This window comes from Trichosurus vulpecula, chromosome 1 (assembly GCF_011100635.1).
Source record: "Trichosurus vulpecula isolate mTriVul1 chromosome 1, mTriVul1.pri, whole genome shotgun sequence".
In the NCBI taxonomy this organism is placed as follows: domain Eukaryota; kingdom Metazoa; phylum Chordata; class Mammalia; order Diprotodontia; family Phalangeridae; genus Trichosurus; species Trichosurus vulpecula.
This window is the reverse complement of record NC_050573.1, coordinates 190,969,789-190,994,393: the sequence shown is the minus strand read 5'-3', so window position 1 is coordinate 190,994,393 and position 24,605 is coordinate 190,969,789. Positions and strand designations below refer to the sequence as shown.

Genomic DNA, 24,605 nt, shown 5'->3' with positions numbered 1-24,605 from the left:
ATTCTTGCGTGGGGAAGGACAAATTCTCATTCTGGAGGGTCTGACTTTCTTAAAGGAAGAGAACAGAGATCGTATATTGCAAGCCAGTGGCCTCGACTTCAATTCCTGACAAAATCCTAAAATTATATTAAAATATATTAAAGAGCTAGATAGTGAACATCTAGAATAGGAAATGGTGGTTACAAATAGCCATCATGATTTTTGTCAACAACAAACCCAGTAGATGGGTAAGAACATTGTTGTTAAATGTTTTACCTGCATTTTAGCAAAGTGTTTAATAAAGTATCTCATGTTATTTTACAAAAAACATGGAGACACGTGGCTTAGATAATTGTACAGTTTTGTAGACTGAGAACAAGCTGACTGGCCAGACTCTGAGAGGAGTCAGTCATTAACGATTCACTGTTAGGGTGGAAGGAGATCTCCAGTGGAGTGCGTTTGGAGATCTTTTCTTGGCCCTGTTCTGTTTTACATTTTAGCACATTCTTGGATCAAGGACTAGATGGCATACTGATCAAGTCTGCAGGTGACACAAAGCTGTGAGAGGAAGCTAATAAACTGCTTAACAGAGAAGGAATTCAAAAAGATCTTCCTAGTCCAGCACTATAGACTAAATCTAATGGGATGAAATCTAATAGAAATAAATATAAAACCTCACACTTGGATTTTTTAAAAAATCATTTTCACAGGTATAAGATGAGGGAATTTTGGTTAGACAGTGATTTATCTGCAAATTATCTTAGCATATAGGTGGACTGAAAAGTCAATATATGTGTCCAAACATTGGCTGGACCTGGACTCAGCAACAGGGGGACAGCTGGTGGCATTGTAGAGAGATTACTAGGCCTAGACTCAGGAAGACTTGAGTTCCAATTTGACCTCCTCCATACATTTAGCTGTGTGACCCTAAGCAAATCAGTCAACCTCTTTGGCTCAGTTCCCTCCGTTGTAAAGTGTAAAATAGGAGCACCTACCTCGTAGCATTGTTGTAAGGATCAAATGAGACAATATTTGTTAAAAAGTGCTTAATACAGTGCCTGAAACGTAGTAGGCACTATATGACTGCTTAACGCCTGTCCCCCTTCCCTTTCTCTCTGCCTTAGCTGTCAGTCCAGTTTCCTCATCTGTAAAATGGAGATGATAATCACAACTACTTCCCAGAACTACTGTGAGGATAAAGTGATAATATCTGTAAATAAAGAGATAATATTTGTAAATAGTTAAGAGATAATATTTGTAAATATTTTTTTGAGGATAAAGTGATAACATTTGTAAATAAAAAGACAACATTTGTAAATATTTTTGTGAGGGTAATGTGATAGCATTTGTAAATAAAAAGACAGTATTTGTAAATAGTTAAGAGATGATATTCGTAAATATTTTTGTGAGGATGAAGTGATAACATTTGCAAATAAAAAGATAATATTTGTAAATAGTTTTGTGGGGATAAAGTGGTAATATTTGTAAATAAAGAGATATTTGTAAATATATATGAAAAGATAATATTTGTAAAGCATTCACTAGCCTTAAGCAATGTGTAAATGTTAGCTATTGTTGTTTTATTTTTATTATTATTATTATTTAGATAAGAAAGCTAAGGGGCTTTGGGGCTATATTAAAAGGGACACAGTGCCCAGGTCTAGGGAGATAAAAAGCTTGTGCTATTCTGACCTGGTCAAAATATGTCTGGATTATTGTGTTCATTTCTGGGCACCACTTTTTAGGAAGGACATTGATAAACTGGTGTCTGTTCAGAGAAGAACCACCAGGGCTGTGAAGGCCTTCAAAATTATGATGATCAATTAAAGCGACCAGGAATGTTTTATCTTGAAAAGCAAAGACTCTGAGAAGACATGCTAAATGTCTTTCTATTATTCACAAATGTACCATGTAATGGAGGAGTTAAATTTGTTCCTTGATGAAGGCAGAAATTGCATCGATGGGTGGAGTTGCAAAGAGGTGGCTTCAGACTGGATGTAAGGAAAATCTCCCTAATAATGAAAGCTAACTGAAAGTAGTACATTTTGCCTCAGGAGGGAGTGGATTTTCCTTTCACTGTGGAAAAGTTGGGGGGAATATCTGGTCTTCAAAAAAAGGCTAAATTATCATTTGTTTAGTAGAGTTATTGAGAAAATTCTTGTGCATGTAAGGGTTGGTCCAGATGGCCTCCAAATTTATTTCAATTCTTCAGAGATTATGTGATTCATTTGAGGGAGAAATCTTTTCAAACAAAAGAAAAATGAGTTTATAGACAATATTTGGTACTAGCATTCCTCAACATTTATCCTTTACTGTTAGCTTCCAACATCAAAATTACATATACATTTCTCTTCTATTAAATGACAGTGTTCATTGCATTGAAAGGTTCAGATCACTTATTAAATCACAATGACAATGAGTCATCCAAAACATTAAACTCACAAAATACTAAGGTCTTTTTCAGTCTTTAAAAGTCTGTGATTCCGTGTTCACACTAATTCTAAGCACTTCGATATAAACATTAATTCATTCAGTAAGAATTTATCAAGCCCGTATGCTTTGCAGAGCCCAGTGTTAAGCAATGGAGGAGATTTAAAGTTTAGCTCAGGCATGACTCCTGCCTTCAGTGAGCTTATAATTGCTGAGCAGGGAGATCGAACCCAAATACCAGAATACACACCATCTAACTTCAATGATAGCTAATACAAAATGCTATGTTTGGCATTTTAGGCCTTTAAAACCTAGCTCTTCCTCCTACCTTTCCAATTTCTTACAACTTACTCCCCAATGCATACTCTTTGATCTAGTGGCACTGGCCTCCTGGATGTTCCACAGACAAGACACTCCATCTCTCCACTGGGGGCATTCTTTCTGGCTGCCCCTTATGCCTGGAACACTCTCCCTCCTTCATTCGTTTGGACTGCTGACCTCCCTGGATACTTTTAAGTTCCAACTAAAATCCTACCTTCTACCAGAATTTTCCGCTAATCTCTCCTAATTCCAGTGCCTTCTCTAGGTTATTTCCTATTTATCCTCTATGTATAGCTTGCTTTGTCTATGTTCCTTTGCATATTATCTCCTGTGAGTTATTTAAGGTCTTGTGTCTCTTTTTGTATTCCCAGTACTTAGGACAGTGCCCGGTACATATAGGAACTTAACAGAAGTTTACAGATTGATTTATTGCAATGGAAGATATATCTTGTAGATATTTTTACAAATACAAATACTGAAGTCTTTGAATGTCTCAAAAATGTATGGAAGTTACCTTGGTTTCTTTAAAGCTATGCTGGAAAAGTATAACATCTAGTAAGTTGACTATCAGGCTAGAAAAGCTTTGAGCAAAGGCTTAATGACAGACTCATATATCTGTTATCCAAAGAATGGCCTAGCTAAGTTTAGAGGAGCAGGAGAAGGAGGAGGAGGAAGAAGAGGAAGAGGAGGAGGAGGAGCAAAAGGAGGAGGAGAAAGAGGAGGAGAAGGAGGAGGAGGCAAAATTAATAGCATTTACTATGTGTCAGTCACTGTACTAAGTGCTTTACAATTATTATCTCTTATCCTTAAAACAACCCGGACAGATTGTTGAGATTATTATCCCCATTTCACAGATGAAGAAACTGAGGCAAACAGAGATTAAAGTGACTTGTCTAGGGTCACACAGCTAATAAATGTCCAAAGGAAAATTTGAACTCAGGTCTTCCTAACTCCAGACCTGGCATTCTATCTACTATACCAGCTAGTTGTCCCAACCTTTAGAAAGATTTATCACTAGACTATTGGCCATAGGTAATGGAATATTTTTTTTCTGGTCAGAACAACTAATGAAATAGTCTGCCCAGGTTGGCAATAAGGGTTGGCAATATATATTGGGAGAGAGAATGCCATTAGGGGCAATATTGTGGTTCTTTGGTGAATCAGGCCATATATGTATATATACATGGAGAGAAGGTTAGAGTGACTGCCTGTGATGTGATGGAAAGTCCTGGGTAAAGAGAATTCCTCAGCATCTTCTGTCCAGCACAAAGTCTTATGAGAGTTGCCCAGTTCATTGAGAGGTTAAGTGTACTGGTCACACAATCCTTATATGCCAGAGGAAGGAGTTGAATCTAGTCTTCTTGGCTTTGATGCCAACTCTCTATCCACTATTCTACGCTATCCATATATATGTATGTACACACACATGCACACATATTCATTCCATTATATGTGTATGCCTTACATCTGCCTTTAATAATAAGAAGCTCCTTTTGTTTAAAGCTCTCCCACACCTATTTCTTCTCTTAAGGACCATCCCTCAGGTTTTCACCACCTAATTGTAAATAGGAGTACTGTTTTCAGATACCATGCCTGTTTCTAATTGACTTCTAGTACAGAGAAAAAAGAAACAGGGTAAGAGCTGATCTCTTATCCTTAATTCAATTACAAACCTTCCAATAAACTGGGAAAACAGTCATTTGCAGATCTCATTCAGAATGATAAGATCAGATTCATCAGTCCTTACTCAGGCAAAATGTTCATTCATTTCCATTGGAAATTCTGCTTATCTTACAAAGGTCAGTGGTTATGTTATTGTCTACTTCTAACACAGGTTTTCACTATTTTTTTCCTTCCATAGCTCTAGGGCAAAAACTATCTAGGCTTATTAGAACTTGATGAGAGCCTAAGTATTATAGCTGATTGAGGCTGCCAGAGAGGGCACCAAGAAGAAAGCTTCTCCTTACTGACACTGAGGACTGATAGGGGTGGGGGATTCAATCCCATGATTTATGTAGAGAAGAAAAAAAATATTTAGCCTTCAACTTCTCATCTTTCTACTTAAAGGAAGGCCAAAACAATTTTAAATGAACATCTTGAGATAGTTATTTTTTAGTTAAAAAAGTGAAAGCCCGTCCTTTCTATCTCATTCTACGCATCTACTGTGATCTGAAAATGAATTCTTATTATAATACTATATAATATATTATAATAATTAAATAATTCTTGCTATGTTTCAAATTCCAGAGTACTAAATGCAGAGCAGTGAGTTTAAATGCCAGCTCAGCTACTTACCACCTGTGATACTTTGGGAAGGGGGAATCACTTTACCTCCTTGGGTCTCAGTTTCCTCTCCAGTAAAATGAGGATGTTGGACCTGAATCATTTTTCAGGACTCTTCCAGTTCTAAATGCCATGACCCATGCGACAGAAAGCAGGAACTGAGCTGAATTTTGATAATCCAGCGTGGCACAAACTGGCTGTACACCACAAACTGTAAACCCAAGCCTCTCTACTTAAAACCATCTATTATGGCTTCACATATCTTTAAGAGTGCCAGCCACACTGTTCACTTTCTGCTCACCCTCAGGCCTGTACAATCTACCCATTGGCTGCCCCACTCCCTCAGCCATACTCTCTTCTTCCTCCTACTTTCCAGCTCCCCTTTGTGTGTTGTCTTCTCCCAGTAAAATGTTAATCCTTGGGAGTAAGCATCATCTTGTTTTTGTTGTTGTTGTATTTTTTTTTTGTTTTCTATGGCCAGCATTTAGCACAACACTTAGCACATAGTGAGTAGTCAACAAATGCTTGTTTATCGAGTACAAAATACTCAAGATTCGGACCAGGGCAGGGTACAAGTGTGACTATCACCTCCTCATTCATGACAATGATACCTCTCTAAATGCAACCTCAAATAACATTAGGACTTTGGGGCTGTTATGACACAACCTTTCAGACACGTTACTATCTACCCATGCCTCTTCTTTCTTGTACTTGTGAAGCTGATTTTAAAACCTAACTATAAGGTTTTACATTTGTCCCAAATAACTCTCATGTTACTTTTTGCTATTGTTGAGTCATGTCTGACTCTTTGTGACTCCATTTGCGGTTTTCTCGGAAAAAGTACTAGAGTGGTTTGCCATTCCCTTCTCCAACTCATTCCAGATAAGAAACTGAGGCAAACAGTGTTAAGTGACATGCCCAGGATCACACACCCAATAAGTTTCTGAGGCCAAATTTGAACTCAGGCCTTCCTGATTCCAAGCCTGGCAACCTAGCCACTGCACTACCTAGCTGCCCTTGCATGTTACTAGTCTGCTGACACCAGTATGGATGCTGACTGTCATACAGTGTACAGTTAGGAAAGTGACAACTTCTGTAGGCCTCAGTTTCCTCATTTGTAAATTGAGTAGGATGTTGAGTTGTGGTTGGTGACTACCTGCTGATGGCACTGAAGCATGTTGAAAAGACATTAACAATAGAGATATCTGCTTTCTCATCAGGGTGTGTGTCTAGATGTGATGAAAAACTTGATGGCTACTACTCTCTTCTGATAGATGATAGATGATGGACAAATGACAGATGATGATACAGTTAGGTAGATTCAGAATGGCTGGAATGGTTAGCTCTGACTGTTTGATACCAATTGGGAAAATCTGTAGTGGAAAGCTTGGCCCTGTGCTATTTGCCAATTTTATGATTGACGTGGATAGAGGCATAAATGGTATACTTATCCAATTTGCAGAAGATACAAAGCAAAGTGTGTTATTGGGATCACAGTTATAGAACTGGAAAAAACTTCAGTGCCCATCCATTCCAACTTCCTCAATTTACAAATGAGGAAACAGTCCCTTCTCTACTCTACCTACTGACTTCCCTGTCTTCCTTTAAGTCCCAATTACAATGACACAAAATCTTTCCCAGGCTCTCTTAATTCTAGTGCCTTCACTCTGTTATTTCCTATTTATCATACACACACACACACACACACACACACACATATATATATATACACAGAGAGAGAGAGAGAGAGAGAGAGAGAGAGAGAGAGAGAGAGAGAGAGAGAGAGATTGTCTGCTTTTTGTGCCTTTTGTTTCCTTTATTACATCATAAGGAGCTTGAGGAGAGGGACTGTCTTTTGCCTCTTTTTGTATCCTCAGAGCTTAACCCAGTGCCTCTTGGTAACTAATAAATGTTTATCGATTGACTAATTGATCAACTTCCTTTCTATATTACTTTACTAAGTATTTCAGTATTCAGTAGTGAGAAAGGTGATGGATTTGGGGTCAGAAGTTGTAGATTCCTGTCCCAACCCTGCCACTTAGTGTCTATGAGCTTTGGGAATGTCACAGCCTTTCTGGAGATCACCTATAAAATGATAGGTTGCGCTAAGTTACTTTAAGGTGTCTTCTAGCTCTAAATCTAATATATAATATAACAATACATATAATATATAATATCTACCTTTTCTGCCTAATTTCACATTCTTCTACTCTCCCATCTTATAGCATAGATAAAAATATTTCTTTGCTTCTCCAGATCCTTTGTTTCTACATTGAAGACCTTTTATTTTAAAAGAACATTTCATCCACTTTGATAACATAAAGAATGGAAATCCAATTCTCCAGGCCTTTTGCTTTCTCTTCTAGGAAGAAGCCTGTACTTCAAGCAAAGATAAGTTACTTGGTTTTGGCAGAAATACGAATAACATATACTGTACAGCAGTTACTGAAGAATTCTCCTAGCTCTCCACACTTGTTGAAGAAGGGCATGGGGAAATCAACCACTGATTGAGTGAGTAGTTTTATGAGATAAGAAAATTAATATTTATTTAGAAAGTATACATAATAGGGACACCAGAATGTACTGAATTGTTAATGGACCTTTTGCTATGCAATTGAAAAATGTTTCAAGTGTTTCCTGCCAAATCATCTTATTGCCCCAGTATAGCAAAAGCTGTTAAATTTCATTTGACTTGCTGCCATCACAAAACCCATAACCAGGATTGGACGTGACTGAAGTTTACACAAATATAAACTGAATCCCACCAATTACTCTAATATTACTTAATAATATTATCTATCATTATTGCTCACAAGTCCTCATTCAGTGTATTCCTTCCTCATACCATTTAGCTATCTCCACAATATTAATTAATTAATATCAATTAGCTTTTATAAAATGTCATGTAGTAAATTCATCTAGTAAAAAAATTTTGTATAAAAACATTTCCCCTAAAAATCTAGGATACATTTCCTTACAAGTGGGGACAGAATCAAGTGGAGCATGATGGATCTTTTCCATAATCCGAACTACTGGGGAGGCTAAGGCTGCTAGATCTCTTGATCACAGGAGTTCTCAGCTACAGGGGACCAAGACAATCAGACATCCACAATAAATCTGTCATTAACACCATGAGTCTCCAGAAGCAGGGGGCTACCAAGCTTCCTAAGGAAAGATAAATTAGACCAGATTGGAAATGGAGGAGTTGAAAGTTGTCATGATAATCTGAATGGAGGGGGCCTGTGACTAGTTCCTGTACTTCCAATCTAGATGGTCAGGGAGACCAAAAGCAAACAACAGCAACAAGAAAAAAAAATAAAATGAAACAATTTAAAAAAAAAAAAACAAGTATGTGCAGAGTTAAGAGAAAAATGGGTTCAAGCTTAAAGAATAGAGATAGCCCAGAGCATAACACTCACACGCACACACACACACACACACACACACACAAATGAAGAAGAAAATTGAATGTCCCATAATGTAATTCTAACAGAAAAAGTAATTACTGAAGACTGTCACTCTGGCCTGTGGCTTCTGCTACTGCCATTTCTGCCTGCCTTTGCTCACCTATGCTTTCTATATGTTTGGACCCTTTCATATCCCATCCTTCATGGCAGTTACAATTTCAATCAATGATTTCTGGAGTTAATCCTTAAGCAGTACCAGAGAATCTCCAACTGTGCCCTCTCCTCTCCTAATACCCTGCCATTGCCTCTGCCTCCTTGCTCTTAATTATTTCCTCAACTATAAAATGGAATAACAGTACTATTCCCCAAGGTTGTTGTGAGGGTCACAAGAGATAGTATTTGTAAAGTATTCAGCACAGTGCCTGGCATATAGTAGGCACTACATAAATGCTAGTTATTATTATTATTAATTACTCTTGACCAACCGTAGGAAGCCCCGAATCTCACCTGGAGTTAATTCCCTGGCAAAGTCCCAGAAAACCAGAATAAACCCAAGATACAAGAGAAGGTAAAATGTGGTACAGAAGTTGAACAGGATTATCAAGTCCTTGGGACAAGAACGGGGAGGAGAGACCCAAAAGCATAGCACTGATTAGCACTGTGAAGTACTACACCAAAGGGAATCAGCAACCATCTATGGCCTCTCTGTAGAAGGGTCCCAAGTAGTCATCCTCATGCCTTAAAACAATTAAGTCCAATCCTGATAGTCTGAGAAAACATAGAACACATATCCCATGTGAGGAAATCATAATGCAACAGCACTGGGTCTTTTGAACAGAAAGAATTGCTGGTCACAGTGACAGCAAGGAAACAATACAAAATCAGTAGTAATTGATAATGACAGTCAAAGGTAACTGAAGAAGTGAAAAACAATTTCAAAGAAAAGAGCCACCCTGAAGGACAAAACCTAACAATGAAGGATAATGAGTCAAAATCCCCTAAGGCTAATGGAGATGGTAGAATCCTCATTTTGATCCTGTGTGAAGGAGTATCGATTGAGGAGTCTTGAAGGCTTTGCATACCTGAAGTATTCCTCAAGGATCCTAGGTTTGCAACATGCAGATTTTGAGGGTTAAGGAATTTGTAGGAGGAATAAGAAGATGTCAGAGAAGAACCATTAGAATTCCAAAGGTCAGTCAACTCCAATCAGCTTGAGGGAGCAGCAAATCCCTCACCAGAGACAACGGGAACAATCTCAACAATGAGTGAAATCAGCATTGCAGCACAAATATAAGTGGAGCTGAGTGATGTTAATACCCCCTTCTCTTTTCTCTGTCTCCAAGGAGAACCCAAGTGTTGTCTTGGGTTATCTTTTCACTTTCATTCTCTGTTTCTATCCATCCTACTTGATGGCTATAGCTTTAGAAAGTATGGTCACTTTCACTTATAGTCCTTTGAAATGTGCTAAAACTTATTGGCCGATAGAAACCCAATTTGTTGGAAACTTAATGTTCAGGCATACAAATAAGAAAAGGAAGGTCCCCTTTATGAAATAAGAAATTTTTTTCAGTTGAGATGAACTAGAATCTATAGCTGAGACTTACTTGGGGAGATATGAAGGCTAATCTTTCATAAGAATTGTAAAATAAATCAATGATAAATACACATGAGATACTCCTATCTTTATTTTCTTTGTTAATATGGACCTAGAAAAGGTGCTTACGGAGGAAAAAAATAAATCCACAGTTTTCACCTGGAAACATTTTGGCTCCCACATGCATTTCAAAAGAAATCTACTCTCCAAGGGATACATGGGAGCAAGGATGCCACCACACAAGTAAGTAGCCAAGCAATGAAAATATGAGCTATACAAATGCATATGTCAAAATGCTGCTACCTTAGCAAACCGGCAAAAGGCCTGAACTTAAACTCAATCATATGGTCCAGTCCTCAACTGGCTAGTGTCATTTAAGAAATTCTGCAAACCCCACCATCAACAACAATTAAGTAATTCTAAGGACCTCCAAAAAAGTTCAGAAAAGTAATCAAGAAGTTAGATGAAAGCAACTAAGAATTTGTTTCTTTAGAACACACTCATAATTTCATTCTTATAGGAAACTCCTAGGGAGAAAAAGTTGCCTCAAACAATGCAGACTGTTGGAGGTCCTTATGACTTGTTGACTTCCTACATAAAAAATTCCAGTGGCTCCCTCTAGGATCAAATAGAAACTTTTTGCATTTAAATCTCTTTACAACCTGGTTCCCATCCTAACCCTCCAGTCTTTGAAACTCCTTTACCTTCTATTCACTCTACAAACCTTCAGAAAGGCAGCAGGCCTGTTGGAGAGGGCACTGGATTTGGAGACAAGAAGACTTATCTATATGGCAATGTACAAGTCACTCAACCTTTTTATGCCTCAGTTCTTCAACCGTAAAGTTAAGATGTTGGACTCAACGGCTTCTAAGATCCTTTCCAAGTCTAAATATGACACAGTCATGCCAGCTTACTTGCTGTCCCATACACAGAACACTTACTACTTCCATCCCTGTGCCACTGCATTGGCTATCATTCATGCCTAGAATGTACTGTCTTCTCGTCTTTGCCTCTTAGAATACCTAGTTTCCTTCAATACTCAAATCAAACCCCATATTCAACATGAATTACTTTCTGGTCCCCCTAGCAATTAATATATTGTCTCCTATGACAACCTGCCTTTTTGGTTTGCATATATCTTTATATGAACATATACATTACCCTTGTTGAATGTAAGCTTCTTGAGGACAGATGTTGCTTCACTTTTTTCTTTGTATGTCCAGCACCTGCTTTGTATGTAGTAGGTACTTTATAAATTCTTGTGGGTTAATTGATTGATTAGAGTACTGCCTGAGACACTGAAAAAATTATGGGACTTGCCCAGGGTCATTCAACCAGTGTATGTTAGAGGTTGGACTAGAGCTCTTAATCAAGAAATCTATAAACCTATCTAGAAGACTTAAGAATTAAAAAAAAATCACTCTAAGACCATAGATGCTCTGAAAAAAGAAAATGGTAGCATTGGAATGCAAAAAAAATAAGAACAGGAGGAAGAAATAATGGAACAAATCTAAAATTATATATAATAATTTCAATGATGATGATAGCATTTATATAGTGCTTTAAGGTTTATAAATCACTTTACAAACATCTCAATTTCAAGAGGGAGGGAGCTTTAACAACTAGTGGTGATAAAGGAAGCAGATCAGAAAAGGCATCATGTGGGAGGTAGCATTTGAGCAATTTCAGAATGGAAAATGGGGATTTCAAAAGGTACAGCTGCAGAGAAAGCATAGATCAAACACTGGGAAGCCCCTATACAAAGGTAAGGGATGGGTTATCACATATAGGGAAGAGTGAGCAGACCAGTTTGACTAGAATGTGTTGGTGAGTGATATGAAGTAAGTCCAGAAAGCTTGGAGCAACCGCATTGTAGAGAGTCTTAAATTCTAAATATTTTATTTCCCCCAATTACATGTAAAAAGAGTTTTTAACAACTACTTATAAAAACAATTGTTTCTCTCCCTCCTTCCCATCCTCCTTCATTGAGAAGGGAAGAAATCTGATATAGGTTATACATGTACAATCATGCAAAACATATTTCTATATTAGTCATGTTGTCAAAGAAAACATAGTATCCCCTTCCATAAAAAGAAATAAAGTTTAAAAAAGTATGCTTTGATCTGCATTCAGATTCCCCGTGTTTTTCTTCTGGGAATGGATAGCATTTTTCATCATAAGTTCTCCAGAACTGTCCTGGATCATTGTATTGATGAAAATACCTAAGTCATTAACAGTCGATCATTGTACAATATTGCTGTTACTGTGTATAATGTTCTCCTGATTTTGGCCGTTTTACTTTGCACCAGTTCAATTAAGTCTTTCCAGGTTTTTCTGAGAGCATCCTGCTCATCATTTCTTACAGTACAAAAATGAGGAATATTAATTTAGCTTTCAAGAGGATGAATTGGAAAGCAGAGGGCTCAAAGTAAGGGAACCAATTAGACGACAATTACAACAGTCCAGGGCAGAGGTAACAAGGACCTCCCCCCCGTTAGATTGTGAGCTTGTTTTGTTTTTGTTTTAAGGGAAGGAACTTCTAATTTTTCTTTGTATCTCTAGCGCTTAACACAGTGCCTGGCATGTGGTAGCCAACAAATTAAAAAGCATTTTTTCATCATCTACTGTGTACCAGGCATTGAGCTAAGTGTTAAAGATACAAAGAAAGAAAAGAAAGAAAATAAAAGAAACAGTTCCTTCTCTCACAATATAATGGGAAAGACAGGATGGAAAGAATTATGTACAAATAAGACATATTCAGGATAAATTATAGATAATCTCAGAGTGAAAGAATTAGCATTAAAGGTGATCTGGAAAGACTTCTTGCAAAAGGTGACATTTTAGCTAATACTTGTTGGAAGCCAGGGAAGCCAAAAACAGAAATGAGAAGGGAGGTAGTTCTAGTCATGAAGGACAACCTGTGAAAACATCCAGAGTCAGGAAATCTAGAGTCATGTTCAAGGAATGGCGTGAGTGTCACTGGATCATAAAGTACAAAGTGGAAATGGGGGGATTGGAGTGGGGTTGGGGAGCAAGGTATGAGGATTACAAAAGAAGAGGATAGGCCATGAAGGGCCTTAAAACTCAAACATACCAGGCACTTAATAAATGCACATTCACTTGTTGACTTGACCTGACTTAAGGGTTGAGGCCATACAAGCTTAGTGAATTGAACTTGACACATAAGACAACATGCAGGGCCAAGGCTATAGGAGGAGCAGGGACTATGAAAGAAGCAGTGATCTTCACGAGTCATGAGTAATGATGTGCACCACATGAGATCCATCAATTCCATCTACTCATCTCGATCCAGCTTCAAGCAAACAGAAATGGAGTAAAGAATAGAATTTAAAACATTTATTCTCAAGTGAGCATTCTCTTCAAAAGCCCACACATTTCTTCTATCTTGGTTGACAAGTCCCCAACAGAACACATGTATCCTGAGTCACCCAAAATCTTGATGTTGGCCCTGACAAAACCCTCTCTGCTCCTAAAAGAATAAGGCTAGAGTGAATTCTCTTAAGATTACTCTGTGTTTGAATTTGCCCAAAGAGCAATAGACTTGAAGCCAGGAGAGGAATGGATTTGAATTTCGGGTCCAAGCCTTCACGAGCTGGACAAACCTGGGAAAAGCACTTCAATTCGCTGAGGTTTAGCTTCTGCATCTATAATATAGAATTGTGTGCTGAGTGTGGTCTTCCACTTAAAGAGACAGTGATAAAAATGGGTCTTTGGAAGGGGAAGGGAGGGTAATAAAATTTTTCATAATCATCCAAAGAAACATGGAGTGAATTTTATGGCATTCCATATGCAGGCAATAATAGACAAGCAGACCACAAGGAAAGACATATAAGATTCAGCATTTTTGACAAGGACAAAGCCATGACATTTCTGTAAAGACTTCAGCCTTAACCTTGGAAATGTGCCTGCTCAGGGTAAAGGCAGAGAAAATGAACAGAGAAACTCTGAAGGTGGGCTGCAATGATTAAATGCAAATATATTCATTATAGAAGTGGCCAAACAGGAAAGTACCTTCCATTTTTAATGAATTTTTTAAACACACAAATGTACTTGCAGGTGTACCCTTTTAATTTAATTGACCTTTGCAGCCTTGGATATCGATGGAGCTGTGGCTGGAGTGAGAGGGCATCATTTCTACTGTACTTTTTCGTCATTGATTTTTAGAAGAGTAGTTATTACAATGTTAAATATGGAGTTTTCAATCTCCTATACCTTTCCTTGCTTTCTTGACCTTCTTGTATAGGTAAATCAGACTCCATTTGGCATAAGAAGTTAGTCTTGTTTTAAGTAATTTAATGACAAAGTTTCTTCAGAGTTGAAATGTTTTTTTAAAGATCATATAGAGAAAGACATGTGCTTTGTATAAATTTTGGAACGTGGAAGATAGGCTGAAATGTATTCTCTGCTCCTGCTACATTGGCAGTAGATCAAGCCAATATAATTCTTTTAAAAATGTTTTATTGCTTTTCCTCTTAACATCACAATGATTTCTCACTCATCACCCCCTCCAGATTGAACCCTCCTTTGTGAAAAAGAAAAGCAATTAAGCAAAAACATCTGATGTAGAGACTATGTCTCACAATTTATACAATATCCTGGCAGTAGCCTTTCTGCTTTGAGGAAGGGTATATTTCATTATCTCTTCTCCAGGACCTTCATGGCTCTGAGTTTGTTTGTTTTTTTTTTTTCCTTATCACTGAGACCTCAACTTCTTTATAGTCATCTTTGCATTTACATTGTAGTCATTGCAAATTTTATTCTCTTGCTTTTGCTTACTCTGTATCACTTCAAAGGTATTGGTGGACACAGAGCTGACCTTGAATCCTAGAACACATGAGTTCCAGTCCTGCTCCTGAAACAAACTAGCCTGTGTGACTTGGGCAAGTCATTTAACTTCTCAGTGCTCTAGGAAATTTCTTAGGAGTATAAAGTACACAGGAGACACTGACCTGTATTGAGAGAGGAAATTTTCTCTTCTGGAAGCTCACAAGTCTAGTTTTTATCTCTATCCCATCAGTTCATACAATTCTACCCACATTTCTCTGAAATCCTCATAGTCATCATTTCAAACAACACACTAATATTCCATTACAAGCAGATTTCATAGTTTTTTTCATTTTGGTTTTGGTTTTTCCTTCTCCTTTCCCTAATTAATGGGCATTCTATTTGTTTCCAGTTCTCTGCTTACTCAGAGTGCAACTGTGAATATGTAGTGTTTGTTGGACTTTAAGTCTGTGTCTTTGTCTTAATCTCTGTCTGAATATATGTCTTAAACAGGCATATATCCAGTAGTAGGCTTGCCAGATTAAAGGGTATATGCAATTTGGACACTTTTATTATGTAATTACAAATTGAAATCCAAAATGGTTGGACCACTTAACAGTTCGATGTATGGCACATCAGTGTGCTTATATTCCCATAGTCCCTCTAACATTAATCCTGAAGAACGAATTTAAACAACAAAAACTATATTTATCAAGGACTTGCTATGTGCCAAACACTTAGTAAAGTATTAGATATACAAATATAAAAGTGTAGTTTGTTTCTACCCTTAAAGAGCTCATATTCTATTGAGAACAATCTCTCTCTCTCTCTCTCTCTCTCTCTCTCTTTCTCTCTTTCTCTCTTTCCCTTTCTTTTTCTCTCTCTCCACAAGCACACACACACACACACACACACACACACATATACACAAACACACACACATCTACAGTAGCAAATGATGTAATGGAATGTGCTAATTAACTGAAAAATCTTAAACCAAAAAAAATCTTGATATTTCAGGTTTAAATATTATGTGGCATGTATTTTATTAGCACCCCCTCCCACACACACACACACACACACACACACACACACATCTGTAATATGATGGAGCTGGACAAGATGGCCTTTCAAGTTCTAAACCTATGATCCTACTAGCCTTAAGTTCCTAGAGAAATGTGCCTGTGGAGCCCTACAAAGTTTGAATGGTTGTACATAAAATAAAAAAAAAATTGTTGATATATATTGAAAGTGTGTGTGTATGTATACATATATACATAAGAACATACACATACATACATATATATTCTTTTACATATATGGCATGATTATAAAAATAGAAAGATTTATCATTCTAGGCCAAATTACTATACATGAAAACATTTTTATAATTTGATAATTGCACTATATAGATAAGTAGATATTGGTTTTCTTTATGTTCAAAGAGGACCTGCCACTATGAAGATATGGCTGAGAAAAAGCTCTTTCCCACACATGCAAAAGCTGTCCTTTGGTCTATGGATGTAATTCTTAATTGCATTGCCCGTTGCTATTTGCACCTCTCTCACCTTTCCTCATGGACCACTCATCACCCTTTTTCTAAAATATTCATTTCATTTCTATTTTTCAAAGATAGCATTATAAGGAATAATAATACAATGGGTTTGAAGCCGAAAGAACTTTCAAATGCCCCATCACCAAGAATAACATAACTATATTTCTTCACTCAAAATACCGACAGATAACCTTTTCATCTACATGAATTCATTGGGTTTCATTCTACTAATGATGTAAAAGTGACAAGTGAAAAAGTTAAATGCAGTTTTTATGACAGGTGCAATACTCATATTAGTGAAAGAGGTCTTGGAGGTCAAAATGGCAGATAAATCAAAGTATGATATTTTTAAAGTTAAGTTGTTAATGGATTTTTCTTCTTTACCTGTTTCAGTCATCAGAAATTTTTTCCTAACAAATTTATTTTTAATGTGCTTTTAAATAGTCCTCAAATTTTCTCTTATGATGTCAATTCCCCACCCCAAAAAGGGAAAGCCTAGAGGCATCCTAAGGGCTGGGTGGTTTTATATAGAATAATTTTTATGTCCTTTTAAGGTAACATCTGCATATTTTCAAAGACATAGAGCACCATCTGGATAAAAAAAAACACAGTGTTTACATAAGTACAGTATTAGTACATGAGGAGAGTGTGATAGAGTTAAAAAATTAGCAGAAAAAGAGAAGAGTGTTCCAGGTTATTCAGCTAGTCTGGGCTCTATCCCCAGTCTGCTACTCTCCTACCATATGACCTTTGATCTGTCATTTAAAAGTCTTTCTATAGCTCACTTTATTCATTTCCAAAGTGAAAGTTTTGAGTTAAATGATCTCCACTTACTCTTCCACCTTAAAAATCCAAGATTGTCTATTAATTAGAAACATCAGAGACATTGCAGAGAATAGAACTAGATGGAAAGAATTGGGATAAGTTAGCCTGAGAGGGAGGAAATGGGCATTTGTATAAATAGTTATATTGAGGGAAATATTCATATATATATATATATATATATATATATATATATATATATATATATATATATAGTTATACTGAGGAAAATTATTTTATAATGGATCCATGTTTTCCTTGATGTGGGTACTTTTTAACCCCTTTACACCTTAGTAGACTGCATTCATGAGTGGCTGTAGCTGAAAATGTATCACTATCTGTAATGAATCTGTCTAAACTTAGCAAGATTGGTACCAATAACAATCACAGAGTCTGTCCAAGAGATCATACTCCAAATCTTTAGAGCTTGAGAAGATCAGACAGTAGAACACAGTAAGACCTAAGCTGGGTCTTAAAAGACTTTTACTTTAAGAAATGGAGATGGAGATGATGGGAAGAATCCATTCCTGGACTATTGGGATGGTATCAGAAAAGCACAGGAATGGGAAAGGTCATGTCAAGAATAGAGGGTAGAGAGGAGTCAAATTTGGCTGGAATGTAGAAAACAAGGAAGGAATAAGTAGCAAATGAAACTTCAACATTAGCCTAACCAAGTTGTAGATGGCCTTGAATAGTGATTACATTTTTGGCTTCCAGGGAAGTCTAGATTGGACATGACTAAACCTAGGTGCTGTGAAATGTGTATTGGAGAGAGAATGATAACCATGAGGTGGACAGACAAGTTAAAAGCCTATTATGAAAGTTCAGGCAAGAAGGCAAGAATAGAGGTTGGAGAAACCAGAAAGCTTCTGCGATTCTATTATTCAGTTGTCATGCAAATACTTAAAAATTTATTGAAGGTAAAGCCTCCTCAAAGATTCCTACCTAGGTTTTGTCTCTATGTGGAATCTAAATGTGAGAAAATCCTTTAGATGTATATTTTAAATTACTTTTGCTTAAATATAAAGATTCCATTTAGGAAATTCCATTGCTTCCATGGCAATACACTCTCAATTGTGCTGTAAAAATGCTAATGATCAATGAAAGAAAAAAGAGTCACTTGTTTTACCTAATCCCTGAAGACCAAACAAGGATGGGGAACTTGTGGTTTCTAGGCCACATCAGCCTTCTAGGTCCTTGGATGTGACCTTTTCACTGAGTCCAAGTTTTACAGAACAAATCCTTTTATTAAGGGGATTTGTCCTGTGAAGTACAGATTCAGTCAAAGGGCCACATTTGAGGACCTAGAGGACCATATATGGTCTCGAGGCCACAGGTTCCTCACCCCTGGATCATACACACTTAAGGAAGGATCAATATTCTGAAAGTGAGTGAATAAGAGAAAAGGATAAGCAGACATAACAGTTATTTTAGATAAGTGAAAAGAAAAGAGGCCCATGTGTTCTGGCGGTGGGGTGGGGGTGAACCATTTGCTTCTTCATGGATCTCCTTGATGTACTTTGGAGTCTCTCAACTTTGTCACAGTGTCTAGCTGCCTTCTTATCTTGGAAAGTCCTTCTGCCTTCTCCCCATAGGTCCTCTTCTAGGTGAGTTCCTCCAAGAACCTCCATTTTGAGGAAAGGGCCAAGTCAGTCAAACTTTCCTCCTCTTTGGGCTTCACTTATGACTCTCCACACATGCATGAGGACCTCATATGTGCTGTCTTCCACATGAAGAATTTAAGTCATTCTTTTTGCTTTTTGCCAAGCACTGTGCTATTACACATTGCCTGTCAATTGGAGAACGAATAAGTTGTGGTATATCATAGTGATGAAATAATACTGTGCTATAAAAAATGATTAGATTAATGATCTTAGAAAAACATGAACAGATTTGCATAAAATAATGAAGAGAGAAATGAGCAGAACCAAAAGAGTGTTGTATACAGCAACAGCAATATTGTTTTAAAAACCATTTTGAGGAACTAAATCATTTTGACTACTATAAATACCCAAATTAACTACAAAGGACCTGTGAAGGAAGATGCTATCTGCATTCAGAGAAAGAATGGATAAATAGATGTATAGAATAATTTTACATATAAACATATTTGTATCTAATGGCAGCCATCTTGAGGGGGGAAGGGGAAAAAAGAAAGCTATATGATAACTTTATTATCTATTTAAAAGAAATAGCAAGTTATACATCATAGATTTCTAGTTTCATGTACAGTAGTCTTTTTATTGTATTATTTTATAGAAATGTTGCTTTCATTTCTTAAGTTCAAAATAAAGTAGATTTAAAAAACAAAGTATGAGGAGTTTTTACTAATCATCCTTGGTAATTAATATATATCACTGTGGTTATTGTTTTGTTTTCAATATTATAAACAGCTAGATTGATTAATTAATGAGCATTCACTAAGCTCCTATTATATGCAAGGACTGTGCAAGGTATCAGAGATATAAAGACAAAAAAATGAAGTCACTTATATTTTCAAGAAATTTATGTTCTAAAATCTATACATACTTATACATACATGTGTATGTACATATTATGTACATATATAGGGCTAATTATAATAGCTAACATTTATATACCACATGAAGATTTGCAACTGACATGTATTATCTCAATTGATTCTCACAACAACCATACGATGTATGTGTTATTACTATTCCCATTTTGCAGATGAAGAAACTGAGACATAGAGAGGTTAGGTGACTGTCCCAGGGTCATATGAACTCATGTCTTCCTGACTCACAGTCTTTACAATTCTTTAAGGTTTATAAAGTACCACAAGTACATGTGTTTCTATCCAGATCCCGAATCTCTTCTGCATAGGGAGCTTCCCAGCGAGGAAACTTCTACCAATGCAGATCAGCAAATACTCTTCAACTCATAGTCATAGAGAATTTCCTAGAAGCACTGAGATATTAAATTGATTGGCCAAGGGTCTCACTGATGCTATATATTGGAGACAGGACTTGAGCTGAGCCATCTTGACTCCAAAGCCAGTGCTCTATACCACACCTTGCTGTATGAATTAGTATGCCCATTTTGCAAATGAAAAAACTAAGACTCAGTGAGATTAAGTCATCTGCTCAAGGTCCCACAATTAATAGGTGTCAGAGCCAGGGATCAAACCCAGATCTTTAAAGCCAAGTCTGCTGTATCACCCAGTTCCTATAGCAGTAATGTTCTCTTTTACCCAGTCGACTCACTTCCAAGCATTCTAGATAAATTCTCTCCTCTGAATTGTGTACTTATGATGCTAATCAGTGATAAAAGATCTTTCCTTCCCATTCAATAGGCCTCAGGTGGGGCCAGTTAAGGGAAGCTTGATTAGAGGTTTGTTTGTAGGCAGGCCTACACCCTTTACTTACTGCTAAGCCCCAGGCCTGCATCCTTTTGGTTTTTTTTTCCTTTTTCTTGAGGGGGAAGGCAGGGTGATTAGGGTTAAGTGACTTGCCCAAGGTCACACAGCTAGTAAATGTGTCAAATGTCTGAGGCCGGATTTGAACTCAGGTCCTCCTGACTCCAGGGTCGGTGCTCTACTCACTGCGCCACCTAGCTGCCCCATGACCTACATCCTTTTGCTGACTGGGCATGAAGGCCTCAGGCCCTAAAAAGAGTATATATACCCAGAAGGTAGCCATTGTCAAAATTCAGCCCAAGGAGCAGAAATAAAAACTCCAAGACAACAGAACTGCAGAGAGAGTGCAAAGAGGAGAGTGGAAACCAGGATGCTGTGGAGACCAGAGAACTGAGTGGGGAGAGAATTCAGGCAAGCAGACAGTTGGGATTCTGAGTGAGTGTTTATGGGGTGGCACCAGCAAGGGGGAAGGTTACAGGATGACTTGGTTCCTTGCTGTAATACTGTGTTATAATTTCCTTGTTGTTACATTGAGGTGGACTTACTGGTTTTGGAATACCATTACTCCTATGTCAGGTTTGGGTTTATTGGTTCTGAAATTTGATCCTCTGGTGTCTAAATAAATGTTATACTTCCTCTGCCTTCTACCTAGAGAATCCCTTATACTTTGCAATTCCGAACTACACAGGCATGTTCATAGTCATCTTCAAGGTCACAAATCTTGCCTTGCTAATACAGTACTACATTCGTAAAGAAGGAATTTATGAAGGCCAAGGACATATCTCCCATATCTCTAACATTAACATACATTGTCAGAGGTATATATTGTGTTTACCTATGAGGCTTTGTTGATCATTGGTTTCGATGGTTGTTCAGTTATTTCAGTCATGTCTGACTTTCCATGACCCCATTTGGGGTTCCCCTGCCACAGGTGCTGAGGTAATTTTCTAGTTCCTTCTCTAGCTAATTTAACAAATGAGGAAACTGAGAGAAACAGGGTTAGGTGACTTATCCAGGTACTAAGTGTTTGAGGCCAGATTTGAATTCATAAAGACAAGTCTTCCTGGTTCCAAGCCCAGTGTTCTATCCACTGCACCACTTAGCTGCCCTAATAATTGACCATTGTATTAATTATTTGAATTTGAACTTCATATTTGAAGTTGGGCTAGAACCAATCACTATATTATGTATAATTATAATGATCAAGTCAAAAATCCACCAGTCTAAGAATAATATATAGGAATTCTCATATGTTCCCATTAGGGTAGAAATATACACCTTTCCTAAGGGTGGGAGAACTCCATAGAACACACAGTATTGAATACTTGAGAAACATTCCTGGGCTCCTATGATCATTGAGAGAAACTTTCAACCAATTTGACCAGACCAAAGAGTCTAGACAAAATAAATTATGATTATATTATTTCAAAGTTGAAAGGATCTCAGCGATCACCTAGCATAGCCTTCACATTTTCTGGAAGAGGATCCTGAAGCCCAAAATGTTGATGTGACTTCCCCAAGGTCATATGGACAGTACCAAAGCCAGAATTAAAAGCCTAGTCTTCCTCCAAACTGGGTATAAGTCTAAGAATAAATTTATTTTCTTTCCACTACATCATGCTACCTTTACTTGTTTGATAGTCATAATATGGCAGAAATTAACTGGACTGAGTGAAATAAAGAGTCATTTTGGAGGATTGATTCTTTAAAATGCTGAAATCCAACAGCTATTTCCTCAATGCATTAAACCTTTGATGTATTAAACAAGAGTAAATGTAGTCATTCAAATGGCCCAACACAATTTGTACCCATTCTCTCACTTCAAAATATATGGCATATTTTCTTTTAGATTCAACTCATGACTATCTAAAATATTTGACTCTAGGTTTTAGAACATGACTGGACTTTTAAAAAATCCATTAAAAATACACAACTTCAGGGAGGTGGGGAAGAGGAAAAAATGACCGAAAGAACAACGGAGAAGCAATGCAATCAGCAGCATATTTTCAATAATGACTTCTGGAAAAGAGGTGCCATAAGGGATGTAATAGGGTACATATATTACAACTAGGTCCTGATTAATATGAATAACGAATTCTGTGAAATGTTTGCATTATTTGAATTTGAACTTCATATTTGAAATTGGGCTAAAACCAATCACTGTATTTTACATAATTATAACTTTGAATAGTGTGAATTTGAATACATTCCACCATGTCATGGAATTCATTATTCGCACTAATCTCAACCTATCTATATCTGAAGAGGAATGTCCTAATCATGTAACGATAGTGAGGGATGACAATTAGACACCCTGAGTGATATAGTCATATCACCAAAATAGTAGCTACTCATTTTTATGCCAAGCTTTAAGTTCCACAAAGCACCTTACATATGTTAATGAACTCATTCGATTCTCACAACTATGGCCCAGAGGGTCATACTGTCTAAGTATATGTATATAATTATACATAAATATATATAAATATATGTCTAAGTTTATGGGTCTTACCACCTCTATTTTATAGATGAGGAAACTAAGGTCCAGAGTATCATACTGTCTAAGATCATATAGAAAGTAAGGGTCTAAAGTAGGAACTGAACTCAGTTCTTCCTGATGTCGAGAACAGTGTTTGGCCCAACATGCAAGATCAATCAATCAATAAATATTTTAAGCAAACATTTTACATGTGGAAAATGGATTGGAGTGGAGTGAGAAAAGGAGGCCAATTAGCAGGCTATTGTAGTAGTCCAGAGGGCAGCTAGAGTCAGACATGACTGAAGAAATGGAACAACTATATTTATGACTCTCTACAAACTATGGCATTGAACTTAGCTGTCAAAGCTCTCTGTGTAAAATATTCCTTCTAAGGCATCTTTGACATGACATATCCAAGTTCGGTATCCTTCCTCTTCCTATTCTAGAGGGTGAGGGTGAATGGGCCATTCCTAACCTGTGTTAGACCCCACCTGTCCCTCCTCTCTGCCAACTCAGTGGCCCTTATATGAATAAAATAATAAATCCCTAATCTCTCATCTGTTCTTGCATTCCATTTATCCATTAACAGTCTCCTAAATGAAATGATTGCAATGAATAAGAACTAAGCATTTAATGACCTCCTTCATTTCAGATAACCTGCTGTAAGCCCACGTGATGGGCACAGAGGACTGGCTACGTTCTTCAATGTCTCTATGTCCATAAGCCTTAGCAATGGGCTATGAGGAATGAGGTAATTAAAAATAAAGACTAAGGTTATTATCTACTTGGCAATCAATCTATCTCTTTCTAAGGTGCTTACTATCACTGTAGTTCCTAAGCTACAGCCACCCTATAGCAACAATCTGACTACTTGCTCTGGTGTGGACCTGGTGATCATAATTGTAATGAAGACTAACTTCACAGAAAAGCTCGCTTTTTAATTGCTTCAGAGTGAACAGAATGAAGCTTAGATGCATCTAGATTTTTGGCTAGTCTGCTATCAGAGGGAGTGATTTATAAGCTGTGTACATCCAAAACCCGAGTCAAGAAGAAATAAGTGGATTCTAGTTATCTGCTGTGCTGTTAGGAGAGTTGTGCTATTTGACAAACAAATATACACCTCCCTGCAACCCCCTCTTTCCTAAGAACTTAAAAATGAGGAAATCTCCCAAAGAACTGGCAATGTATTTTTAAAGAATAAAGGCACTGTGATTTCTGTAGAAATCTACAGTAGAAATTACCTAGAAAAACCCAAGTTGTGTTTATTCAATGGCGATCAATTGATTTATCTGGCTCCAAAGAACCATGAATTTTCTGTATAAATTTATTAGCCTGCTTCCTTGTTGCTTCATCATGCCATGTTTCCTGTTAGCAGGATATTGCAATATCTAACTGACGCAAAAGGCTTATTTTATTTAAAATGCAATGATTTCCTAAACTTTCTCCAACTGTTCACACGTCACCCACTTTCTGCCTTAATTTGTTCTGTCCTTATTTTTAAATCCCCCTTCCCTTAATCAAACATTGCCTCTCATGTGACATCGTGAGGAAATTAACTGAGAGTATTATTTAAA

The 24,605-nt window shown here is 37.2% G+C and overlaps 1 protein-coding gene across 1 annotated transcript in view; it reads left to right on the top strand.

Annotated features, from left to right (window-relative positions):
- Positions 1 to 6,857: 6,857 nt before the first annotated feature.
- The window catches only part of PRL (prolactin), a 29,850-nt gene continuing 12,102 nt past the window's right edge, over positions 6,858 to 24,605 (top strand). The window contains exons 1-3 of the mRNA XM_036741286.1: positions 6,858 to 6,911; positions 7,380 to 7,524; positions 23,684 to 23,782. The gene's annotated coding sequence lies outside the window, so the exon portion shown is untranslated. The remainder of the gene's footprint in view (positions 6,912 to 7,379; positions 7,525 to 23,683; positions 23,783 to 24,605) is intronic.